Source organism: Dermacentor silvarum, chromosome 1 (genome assembly GCF_013339745.2).
Source record: "Dermacentor silvarum isolate Dsil-2018 chromosome 1, BIME_Dsil_1.4, whole genome shotgun sequence".
NCBI classification, from domain to species: Eukaryota; Metazoa; Arthropoda; class Arachnida; order Ixodida; family Ixodidae; genus Dermacentor; species Dermacentor silvarum.
Genome location: NC_051154.1, coordinates 209,893,928 through 209,906,161, shown reverse-complemented (window position 1 = coordinate 209,906,161; position 12,234 = coordinate 209,893,928). Strand labels below are relative to the sequence as shown.

Sequence of the window (12,234 nt, the reverse complement as noted above, 5' to 3'; positions counted from 1 at the left end):
TTAGTATTACTGCGTGCTTAATCAGGTAAATTCAACAAATAATTTGAGGCCAATTACTTAGGCTTGCATGGCCGTTTTGAAATTTTGATACACCGAACTGGAATTTTATGGCGATTTCCTTCAACTTTTCTGTACAAACATATTTGTAACTAAGAAATTAACAACTGTAATTAGTTTAATTTGTGAATTGATAGATTTGGTTTCTTTTGCAAATTATGTCCACCTGGGCACATAATCTTTACTGACGTCATTCGAGTAACATTTGTGTGTGTGTGTGTTTTTAAAGTATTCGACGTAACAAAAATGGCACTGTAGAATGTTCTCTACACAGTAAATAAAGTATTTAATTTACGTTGTCCCCATTCATTCAGTGTCCGTCTAGCTCGAAATGAACATTGTTTGGCACGAACATTGATTTGATACTGAAAAGAATGAAGAAAGAGAAAAATGAACGACAGGAAAGGCATATTAAAAACTGCAATCATTAGATTCATCACTTAAGGCCAGCAATACGTATAGTCTACTTCAGGGGATTTCATATGAACGACGGATTTAACATGCAAATAGAGCAACTTACCAGTGACCAACATAAACATAAATACTGTTGCCAGGATCCTCATATCGGCTGGTTTAAGAAGGGAATGGGTCGACGACCTGAGTGGGACGGAAAGAAAAGCTGCTTTGTGCAGGCGGATGCAAAATGTTGCAAAGCACTGGTGATACGAATAAACTAAATTGTCTCGTAGTTTTGGCAGGAAGCTTGAAGATAGACGGTGGGTTAAGGTATGGAAGACTGAAAATTACACGCTGAATCATTACATTTTGGAACGTATGCGCATTATCCGATGAAACCCTTTAGTTATTCGTTTGGAGAAGGCGATACATTGAATGTTTCTGTCAACGTATTTCGATACTTAAGCGGCCACTGATCACATTGCACCAGAGAAGCAAGAGAATATTATTAATATTATTCGGTTTGAAAAGATGTGTTCATTTAATAGGGAGAAAAAGAAAGTAAGATGCAGGATGCACCACACCTACCTACTATTCAGGAAGATATGAAGAACACACACACGTTTATAAAGACTTTTAGAATACTTTGTTAGAATATTTAAAAAAAAGTATTCGGGATGCTAATAACATTCGCTAAAAAGAAAAATTGAAGATCCTGTAGTAGGCGTAGTTTTTATTTGTATAGGCGTAATCACGCGAAACATATAGAAACGTAATTTTGTAAATTGGAGTTAAAGAAAAAGAAACTACAGAGTTCCATCAAGCATCGCGAACGACTTCGATAGTTTATTGAAGGGATACGCGCAAGATCAACTGCATGTGTATGATAATTGATGTCAATCCGCTCCGGTGGCTCAGTGGCTTTGGCGTTGTGCTCTTTATGCACGAAGTCCCGGGTTTGATTTCCAAATTTGGCGGAATCACTTATATGACCACCAAATGAATAAAAAGAGAGAGAGAGAGAAAAAGGCTTGTGTAGTTGCATTGAAATGCCCGTTAAAAACGCAGGTGGTTTAAATTAATCGTATTATGGCATCTCTCACAGCCCCAGTGATGCTTAATTTAGGTCGTAAAGCCGGCTGAATCTATCAGTAAATCATAAGATGGCCAGTTTATTGAACTGGCAAAAAGAAATGCTGTAAAAGTCACGCTTAATTACTTCCACGACAGCGCCATACAATTTCAGCACAGTGCGTTATGACACGATTCATAGGCTTGTATATTTTCATTAGCACTAAATTACGACGTTTAAGTCAATTCTGTTGTTCCGTAGAAGATTCACAGTCCATGACAGCGATTAGGTCACTGTGTACGTATGCTAAACTACGATCCATATCTTCCGAATCTCAAATTATGTAGGTCTTGTTGATACGTGATCAAGAGCTCATTTGGTCCTTGCGGTGAGTTATTAAGTGTGAGATTTACTTTCCGATAGGAAAGAATGGGTTTTTCAATTAGAGATGCTACATTTAAGGCCGCTGGTCAACACAATTTCTTGAATAAGAAAGGTTGCGACAATAGTTTTTTTTTCTCATTTCTTATTTCTTCCCTTTCTTATTTTCTTCTTCCTATTATTATTATTATTATTATTATTATTATTATTATTATTATTATTAATGGGCAATGCATTGTAGTTAGGGAGTAAAGCTAGAGCATCCGTATCGCAGCCGTGAGGTTCTTCGTTCTAACCCACTTAATTACAAGAATGTTTTCTTTGTTGTAGTTTCACGCAGCGTTTCGTATAATTTTCCGTACAGTTCTATTGGGCTGACTATGGAGACGAATTAGACAGATTTAGGCTTTAGCAGAGCGTCTCTTTCGCTCCACAGCAATCACATTTCACCCGCCGAGGCACTGCAGCGAAGTGCGTTGAATGCGCCTTTTGATGCGAAAGCGTGAAATGTCTCACTGAGTGAGAAATCCGGCGTCTGCAGCCGCGAAACGGCGCCTAAATTCCCATTGGCTGCGACGAGACGTCACGGCGTGCTTCGACGGAGTTCCCATTGGTTGCGACGCCACGGCACGAGCGCGCCTCGACGGAGCAGGGCGAGCGAAAGTGAACATCTGCTACGGCAATAGCGCGCCAGGTGCTGCGTGAGAGGAGGAGCGCATCGCCGCGACGCCATCACCCTCGCTCTCGCTCTCGGAAGCCTGTGTTATTCGCGCGTTTCTTGTCCGCGAGCAGTTCGTAGCTCGAAGGACCGCTCAGCGGCGTTCAATTGGACATTAATGCTTTCGCATTCACAACTCATAAGATATGCTTAGGTGTCCCCGGAATTTTTAAAAAGTGTTTCTCCCAGAGACGCAAGCGAGGCGTGGTCAGTTTGGCTGGAAAACGTCCCATAAGTGAAGTCGACGCACCCTGACATTCTGCTGAATAAGAGAAGCGTTCTGCATACTGCTGCCGTCACGAGCGCTGTGCGCTCGCGCAGTTGAGTTCCTGCTGAGGGGCTGTGTGCGAACTCTGATCTGAGCGGAGTAGACTGCAATCGCTCAGCTAAAACTGTATTAAAATGACATGGGACCTGCTACATAGGTAATCTTGGTGCAGCTTCGAGGCACGATAGCCAGATTGAGGAAAGTGGTGGGGAGGGAGGGAGGGTGGGGGGGTCCACAAAGGAAGGCTATCGCATTTAGAAACCCATCTCTAAACAACCTTTCCCATCTTTCATAAAATACTGCGTCAGCATCACTTGGTGTGCAGTTAAAGCACATAGCACACGTAAAGGTGGAGGGGCTTCCAGGCGTCTGTCAACAGAACGCGCGTGCTGAACGGGCAAGAAGAACCAGTGCAAGACGATATGCACCCCACAGCAGGGTTTGTACTCGCGTCTCATGTAGCTCATCTCGGATACAACCACAAGCGCGTTCGGTCATGACGGCGAAGCTGGCGGATGCTTGGATGGAAAAGCGTCGCGGCACTTGCTTTCTCTAAACGCATCGTTCCGCAGCTGGGAAAGTAGAGCTCTTAAAATGATCACACAATCATTAACGACCCTGAACATCGATGAGCCTCACCAGCGTCACGAGCCTCGAAGCGAGGGCACTTATAGCCTCACTACTCGATCTGGATCCACAACTCAGGCAGCGTGGCAGCCCGGCTGCGTTACACACGGTCACAAACTCGTTTCCGTGCTCATTACTGCTGTGAGAGCAAAAAGGAGACAGAGAGAGAAAGAAGGAGAGGAAGAAGAAAAAAAAAGCTGAAAAAAATGAATGATGACGCAATTGTAACTTCTGTTAAGGCGCGTGGAACTTGTGAGCCAGATGTACTCGCGTTGGCTACCTCCGATGCACAGTGAATTGCAAAGCCACGCCGAATGGCATACTGAATGGGCTCACTGAATGCGCGAGACTGTTTTATCAATTTGTAAAAGTGCTAAATTGTGTTCATGTTGGCACATAATGTGTCTCCATACCACTCTCAAGAAGAAGCGCTTCATGTATATAGGCTATGGACTCTGGCTATGGCTAAAAGGAGAGCTGAAACGACTTCACTAATTTTCATCTGCATTCTCTCGCTTGCTGCGTGCGGCGCCCAGTTCTTCTATAGGCCTGGTCAAACAGGAATATGAATGCTTCTGTGCCGGTTGTGGCTCGGCGTGGCGTTTGCAAAAGCGAAATACCTATGTCCAGTGGCTATGCTTCGGAAGCCCATTTTCAAAGGTATTTGGTTGCGGTGGAAGAATCGAATACCTCACGTCTGGCTGTCCGGCTTTTGTTGAGTTAGTCTGGCGCTGCTCTTTGCTTTTTATAAGCTGAACTGTCGGCTTTCTAAATTTGCTGATTTATACATTTCTCGCCTTGACAAAATTCTATACAGCAGCCTCTGAAACGGTAGTTTTTTTTTTCGTTAGGACCACTGGCTTATTTGAAAGGCTACGACCACATGACACTTTATATCTTTATGCGCATATTTCCATTTCTCCGTGTAGTGTAGCCATCCAAATTACCTTTCTGGCTAGTCTTGCTAACTTTCCTTTTACTTTTATTTCTATCTCTTACCGGCCGACCGAAGGTACACTAACAGCCGTTTCAGAGAAACTGCTGCATCATCAAGGGCGAGTATGGTTATTATAACGCCAACGAGTATTAGTTACCTTCCTTTTGCAATTGCGGTTTGCTCACTCTGAACCAGGCCCCACATATATTATTATTATTGTTATTATTATTATTATTATTATTATTATTATTATTATTATTATTATTATTATTATTATTATTATTATTATTATTATTATTATTATTATTATTGTAAGGAAGAAGAAGTGCCGGTTAGCCAGGTGCATCTCCGGTGTATGAAATACGACGAAGAAGTGCCGGTCAGTCAGGCGCATCACCAGCGCTGTTACGCACGGGGCTTGTCCTGACTGCTCGCAGGGTTCTGACTGCCGCACCGAGTTCGACCTCTTAATCCTGTCAATAAACACCTTGACATTTGGTGGAGGTGCTGGGTACGACTCCATCAACGCTGGAACTTCGAAGGCGAACCCTTCAATCATCTCGGCCTATGCCGGACGATCAAGCCCAGTCTTCTCGAACCATGCCTGACGATCCAGCCCAAGAAGCTGCAGTCACGACACCAACTATCATCTGTCCTGGCGTGCAGCGTCAGCGGCATCCTGCGATTTTTGCGGGTACCGGTGATCAGGACGTCGAGGACTGGCTCGCCTCGTACGACATAGTCAGCAGGCACAACCACTGGGACGATAGGGAAAAGCTCAACAACGCAATTTTCTACTTGAGCCACGTTGCGCACTTGTGGTATCGGAACCACGAATTCGACATCTCGACATGGTCGGCGTTCAAGACCAACTTCACGGAAATCTTTGGTCGTCCTGCTGTACGTAAACTTCAGGCCGAACAACGCCTGCGCGGACGCGCCCAGCAACCAGGTGAGAATTTCACCAGCTATATCGAAGACGTCGTTAATCTGTGCAACAGAGTCGACGCAACGATGCCAGACGCCGATAAGATCCGGCATATCCTCAAGGGAATTGAGGACGACGCCTTCCAGATGTTGGTCGCCCGGAACCCGACCACAGTGTCTGTCGTCATTGCGCTGGGTCAAAGTTACGACGAACTTCGAAGGCAGCGCGTTGTCACACGACACCCACCCTCAGAATTCGCCCCTGTCTCAGGTCTGACGCTAGGTGTTGACGAGTCACCTCTAATGCACCAGATAAAGGAGTTCGTGCGAGAAGAAGTTGCTCGGCAGCTTTCCCTGGTGCCCTTTACGAACGCGCAACCACACTCCCCACTGACACGGGGGTTACAGACCGTCATCAAGGAGCAAGTCGCTGAGTGCCTGCCAGCTGCTATTCCACCGCCTACCGTCGCGGCGCCCTTGACATACGCTGACGTCGCTGCAAGGCCGCCCTTCGCTCCACGTCCACCTCTCCAAGCTGTTGCGCGACCGCCCCCGATTCCCTTCTCGCCGCCTGCACTACAGCCACCACGCCAGCCAAATCCTTGGCGCACAGCCGACAACCGCCCAATTTGCTACCATTGTGGTATTCCGGGACACGTTGCCCGCTTTTGTCGATGCCTTATGCAGCCTACTTATGATTACCGCCGACCCATGAACAGTTACGCCCCTCGACAGCTACAATCCCCTGTGCCGCCAGATGAAACCCCTGTTCCCTACACTACTCGTCGTTCGCCATCCCCACGCCGCCGTTCCATCTCACCGATGAGACGCCGGCCAAGCCCTCTGCCTCAGGGAAACTAAGTGTCGCAGTTCCCGAGGCGAGAACTGCGTCCCCTTCGCTTTACCCAAGGCCTCGAAATCACCCCTGAAACGTAATTGAGGTATACGTCGAAGGGATTCCAAAATTCTCACTGGTCGATACGGGCGCAGCAATCTCGGTGTTACGCGCAGGACTTTGCCGACGGATAGGAAAAGTAACGACGTCGCTTTCCGGACTGTGTTTGAGTATTGCGAGCGCACAGCCTGTCGAACCTTTGGGAGCCTGCACTGCTCGTGTTGTAATCGCGGAATCTCTTCATGTTATTGAGTTCGTTGTCCTGCCGTCCTGCTCCCACGATGTCATTCTAGGCTGGGATTTTCTTTCGTCTAACAATGCCATCATTGACTGTGCCCGCGCCGAGGTGGAGTTGTCGTTTCCTTCCGCTGCAGCCAAGGACCAAGATCCTGTGACGCCTACAAAAATGATTGTGGCCGAAGTTACCGATATCCCTCCTCAGTCCGCCGCCGTCGTCTCTGTGTCTTGCATATCTGCACGTGACGCAACCGTCTTATTCACGCCATGTGACTTGTTCGCCCGTCGCCGTTCCCTTCCGCTGCCCTTTGCCGTCATCGCCATCAGTGCTGGCCGTGGTGTGATGTGTGTGTGCAATGTGTCTTTCCTGCCGGTTACTTTGCATCGCGGAGAGTGCCTCGGTTGCGCTCAAATTGTGGATTCTTCAATGCTCTTCGATGCTCCCGACACCGCGCATTCGACATCCCTCGCCGCGCTCGACAATGCGACTCGACCGCCGTTGGAGTGCTTCCAACCGTCAATCTCCGGTGATTTGAGAACCACACAACGCGCGCAACTTGTCAGCCTGCTACGCGAATTTGCCGCCTCCTTCGACTGCCATCAACATTCTCTCGGCCGCACCACCACAGTGTCGCACAGCATCGACACCGGTTCGCACGCCCCACTCCGGCAGCGTCCTTACCGTGTCTCAGGTTCTGAACGCCGCGTCATCGACGAACAAGTGAGCGATATGCTTCGGCGTGGCGTGATTCAGCCGTCCCAAAGCCCGTGGGCATCGCCTATTGTCCTCGTAAAAAAGAAAGATGGTTCTATTCGATTCTGCGTTGATTACAGACGTCTTAACAAAATTACGCGCAAAGACGTATATCCCCTACCGCGCATAGACGATGCTCTTGACTGTTTGCAAGGTGCCGAGTTCTTTTCCTCTTTGGACTTGCGGTCTGGATATTGGCAAGTCCCCATGGCAAAGGCTGACCGCTCCAAAACCGCCTTCGTTACACCGGACGGATTATACGAATTTAATGTCATGCCATTCGGCCTATGTAATGCGCCCGCTACGTTCGAGCGTATGATGGACAGTATCTTGCGCGGTCTCAAGTGGCACACGTGTTTGTGCTACCTAGATGATGTCGTTGTCTTCTCACCTGATTTCTCGACTCACCTCCAACGACTAAGAGAGGTATTAAGCTGTCTGACTAAGGCTGGCCTGCAACTTAACATCAAAAAATGCTTCTTTGCTGCTCGTAAGCTTACCATCTTAGGCCACGTCGTATCCAAAGAAGGCGTGCTTCCGGATCCTGCAAAACTCCGTGCAGTTGCCGAGTTCCCCAAGCCCACTAATCTGAAGACACTACGCAGTTTCGTCGGCCTCTGCACCTATTTTCGCCGCTTTGTGAAGAACTTCGCCATGATCATCGCCCCTTTGACTCAACTTCTGGCTGGAGACAACGCCCTATCCGCCTGGTCGAAAGCATGCGATGACGCGTTCACGACCCTTCGCCATTTGCTCACTTCTCCTCCTATTCTGCGCCATTTTGACCCCGATGCCCCAACTGAAGTCCATACAGATGCTAGTGGAGTTATTATTATTATTATTATTATTATTATTATTATTATTATTATTATTATTATTATTATTATTATTATTATTGAAACAAAGACACACAGGTAGATAACGAAATGAAGGAACCGACTGGAAACTGTCACCGGAAGATGCAGATCGCCTGTCTAAAATTTTCAGGAAACAGTGGATATCTTGTTCAGCTACAGCATGCTCTTCCTGCGTAATTATTACGACTAGAATCCTGAGCTGATATGTCCGAATATAGGAACAGATGCTTCTTTACCTAGTGGTTTGGTGCCAAGAAGAAACTGAAAGTGCGCCTTTACAGCCGCCGGCGAGATCTATATATACACTGAACAGCAGGTGCAAACACTGTACAAAGGGCAGTGATAGCCGTCGGATTTTTCTATCACGAGGCGGCCATTATTGGCGACGCTGTTGCACGTTGTCCTGAAAATGCTGCAGAAAGCGGAAGAGCTACTCCCGGTGCAGATAAATAGTGCTTAACGGAGTGCAGTAAATCGCACATTTTATGACAAGACGAACTGAGCTATATAGTGACATCGAGTTACGAGTTATTTGGTTGTCCTGGAAGTGGGCTGTCAAGAACTGCAACTATATAGCGATGATCGATCCGGGAATGCTCAGCACTGCAGGTGTGTCATGTGTAGCACGCTCACTTGCGAAACCGAATCATAACGGGGTTTCTAGAATTGACGTATACGGGGTTTCTTTCTTTCGTGCTCAATCCAGGTGTATTATAACCGCCAATATGGAGAGCTCACCACTTTGCGTGAGTGCGTGCTCTTCTCCATATAGGTCGTTATGGTTGCAAAGGTATAGCTTCTTCTTTATTACGGCCGCTTCCTTTGCCGTATGCTATAAAGAACTTTGCCGCATGCCGCCAAGAATTGCGGAGGGGGCGCGTACTGCCGACAGCAAAATGAAAGTACTTTTTGTTTTTCTTGCAGGCTCCGTACGTTGCCGCAATTGCTGTGTGCTCACAAGCTCTTATGTAGCCTTCTTCTTTTTCTTGTTTTTCTTTCTGGGGTTTTAACGTGTCAAAACCAGTTCTGATTATGAGGCACGCCGTAGTGGAGGGCTCAGGATTAATTTTGACCACCTGGGGTTCTTTAACGTCCACTACAACGCATGCACACGGGCTTTTTTTGCATTTCGCCTCCATCGAAATGCGGCCGCTGCGGCCGGGATCCGATCCCGCGATCTCGTGCTCAGCAGCGCAACGCCTTAGCTGACTGAGCCACCCCGGCTGAGGCGCAGCACAAAAGAACCGTTAAATGCTGAATAAAGAGAAACCAACGTCATTAGGTGGACGAGCTATCTCGTGTAGACATCAGTATGCAGACATGAGTGAAATCGATTCTGCACAAGGTGTACTCGTATACGATTTTTTATTGAAGCAATATGAACAAGGTTTTATGCCGCTGATTCACAGATGCTACGATGGAAATTTCACGGTTATGCAACAAAAAGGTTAGAGATGCCATTTTGTCAAGGGTAGTTTAACAGTAATACTTCGAAAGACTGCGTGCATAGCAACATTCGGTTCTTCTTATGAGAGAAGTGACGCGGTTATGGCGGGCTGAAGAACAGCGGCTCATAGACTAATTGCGGTAAAAGGTGCAAGTCTGCTTGATGATGCCGGCACAGTAGCCTCTGCGGCGCCCAATGCTGCGGCAGTGACGGTGGCAGGCACCCTGGTTGAATGGGCAGTTAAATCCCTAGCCTATAGGAGAAACAGAAATAGGGTTTTGCTTTCAATTACTCTGTGTATGCTTATTAAACTAATAGAGAAGGTTTTTGAATGTATCGTCGATTGGAAAAACAAGTGCACGCGTTTTCACCCAGAGTTTTCATTGAAGACACGCCAATTGAGGAATATCTGAAATGTGAAGCTATACTTCCCTCGCAATATATCACATTAGGCTTGCGCAGCTGCCAACTTTACGTGCTTCCGTAACCACCCGTTCGGCGAGGCGATGTTTCTCATGTTTTTAATTTCGGGCCTCCCGCCTTATGGTGATGCTGGCGAGAAATAACATTTAGACGCTGACCACAGTTGTTTAAGCGTTTTCATGGAATGGCTGGGTTTGCTAATCTATTATACGCTGAATTGATAGTGCAATATGACTCCTAGCGGCATACTTCAAACGATTCAGCTAAGGTGACATCGGGGCACTTATTATTTGTGTAAATGAGTTAACTACAGCAATTTTGAGGTAATTGCAGTTCAACTCCGCCATTGGACTAAGTAGGCAACTAAGTGGACGTCTTGGAAGTAGTCAAGGTAGAGTGTACTAGAATGGGGGAGTGGGTCCAGCGGACGCATTAGCAAGCGCAGAGGGTGAAGCAAAAAACGCGGAAAATGTGGCGGCGCTGCCGTCGCCTTCTTCCGAATCTCCGGCCGTTTCGGCAGCGCTCATTGGCTGAGGCAAGCTCACGGGCTGGGTAGCTGTCGTCTGCTCGACGCACCATCGTTGTTGCGTCATTTGCGTTCTTTGGGCCGCTCTTTTTCCATTTTGTTTGCTACATATCGGTGGGGAATAATCTCAGTGTTACTGCCATCGAGTATCCGCCTGTCAAAGCTCCATGCAGCTGTGGTAGGGTCTCCGACGCGACAAGCGTCCGGCCGGCGAGCGGAGCTGCTCATTCGGGAGAGAGCGACGGTGGCGCCACCTGGATTTTCAATAAAAAATGCCTCAGCGCACAGCCCTCGTTGGACCCACTCCCCCAATCTAGTACACTCTAGTCAAGGCTTGTGTGGTAGTATCACTAGCTAGTAGATTTATTAGTAAGACTAAGTACATACTGCAGTTGTTACTTACGTAGATCGCTGGTGCAACAAAATACTCACGAACTCTCACGTGCGCCATGCCTCTTTCACTTTCACCGTCCTGAGCAGCTATAATGCAAATGATCCCTGCGCTTAAACGAAAAATACTTTAGAAACTCTCACGATGCGGGCGTAAAACAGCAGGCTTCCCAAAAACCGTTTCGATGATCCTTGATTTAATTCGTTAGGATGTTGCTTGGTTTATGCCGTAAAGTGTCGAAAACAATTTTTAGGGCGAAGCTTCCGCTATATGGTGGCACGCAGTACCACGACTCGCGGTATCTGAAAGTTCACCATTACTGTACTCCGCAGCGCACTGGGACAGCAAGCCACAATGGCTGTGCCGCGCGTCATTACAGATGTGTAAAATGGGACACAGGTCTACTAGAACGAGAGTAGCGTACGGAATTATTGCTTTTGCTAAGCGAGAACCTGATGGTTCTCGCGACACAATTTGAAGTTAATTCCGTAAATGCACCACAGGTTGCCAGTATTAGTCTGTTACTTCGTTTTGCCAATTCTTAGTAAAATTGTTGCTGGGCTAGTTGGTTAATTACACTGAAGTGCTAGCCGAGTTGGCTACCCTCCACTACGTAATTAGGTAATTGAGGGAAAGGAGGCTGAAATATCAGAATAAATAAATATGTTTGGATGTCCCCCCCGGGATAGTGGGCGCAGAAAATATACCGTCCCAAAGAGGTGATACCACTGCCTCCCTCCACTATTTAGACTTTTTTTTTCAAGGGGATCTCGACTGAATGTAATGTATTGGCGTAAGCAGTGTAATGGCGTGAAGCTATCGATTGTAGTCGGAGTCAATCCGTTCACGAATATACAAATCCCTTCCGGAGAACCTGTATCCTTTGATAGAGGTTTTGTTAGAGCACGCCATGTGATCATTGCATTTAATGCAATTCAATTAAAGCTTAGATTAAAGTAGACGTTGTTCGTTTCGTAGGTTATACCAGATGCGACATTGTCCAGTGACCTTTCCCAACCATGCGAATATATACGGCAGAGCTCGTGGAGAAACTTACCAGTGACCAGAACGATGATAAAGGAATGGGCCAGGACCTTCGTGTTGGCTCTCGAGGTGTTTGGGTCAGATAACTGACGAAATGCCTAAGAAAGTAATAAAACAAAACAAACAAACAAAAAAATGGTCATGCCAGCTGTTCGGAAACTGCGTTCTCAAAGTAGCTGGAAAAAGACTAACTTCAGAGTGGAACGCAGCATTCAAGTGGACACTATTGTTCCCCGGGATACAAAAGGTTGCGGAGCACGAATGTAGGAAAATAAAT

The 12,234-nt window shown here is 46.9% G+C and overlaps 1 long non-coding RNA gene across 2 annotated transcripts in view; it reads right to left on the bottom strand.

The window, feature by feature from the left end:
• LOC125941949 (uncharacterized) overlaps window positions 1–12,234 on the bottom strand; it is a 68,782-nt gene that overhangs the window by 3,737 nt on the left and 52,811 nt on the right. The window contains exons 1-2 of one of the 2 annotated variants that reach the window (XR_007464694.1): window positions 8,363–8,388; window positions 578–654 (exon numbers count right to left, since the gene is read on the bottom strand). This is a non-coding gene — a long non-coding RNA (uncharacterized LOC125941949). Of the gene's footprint in view, window positions 1–577; window positions 655–8,362; window positions 8,389–12,234 lie in introns of those variants that run through there. The other variant, XR_007464696.1, reaches the window with a different exon arrangement.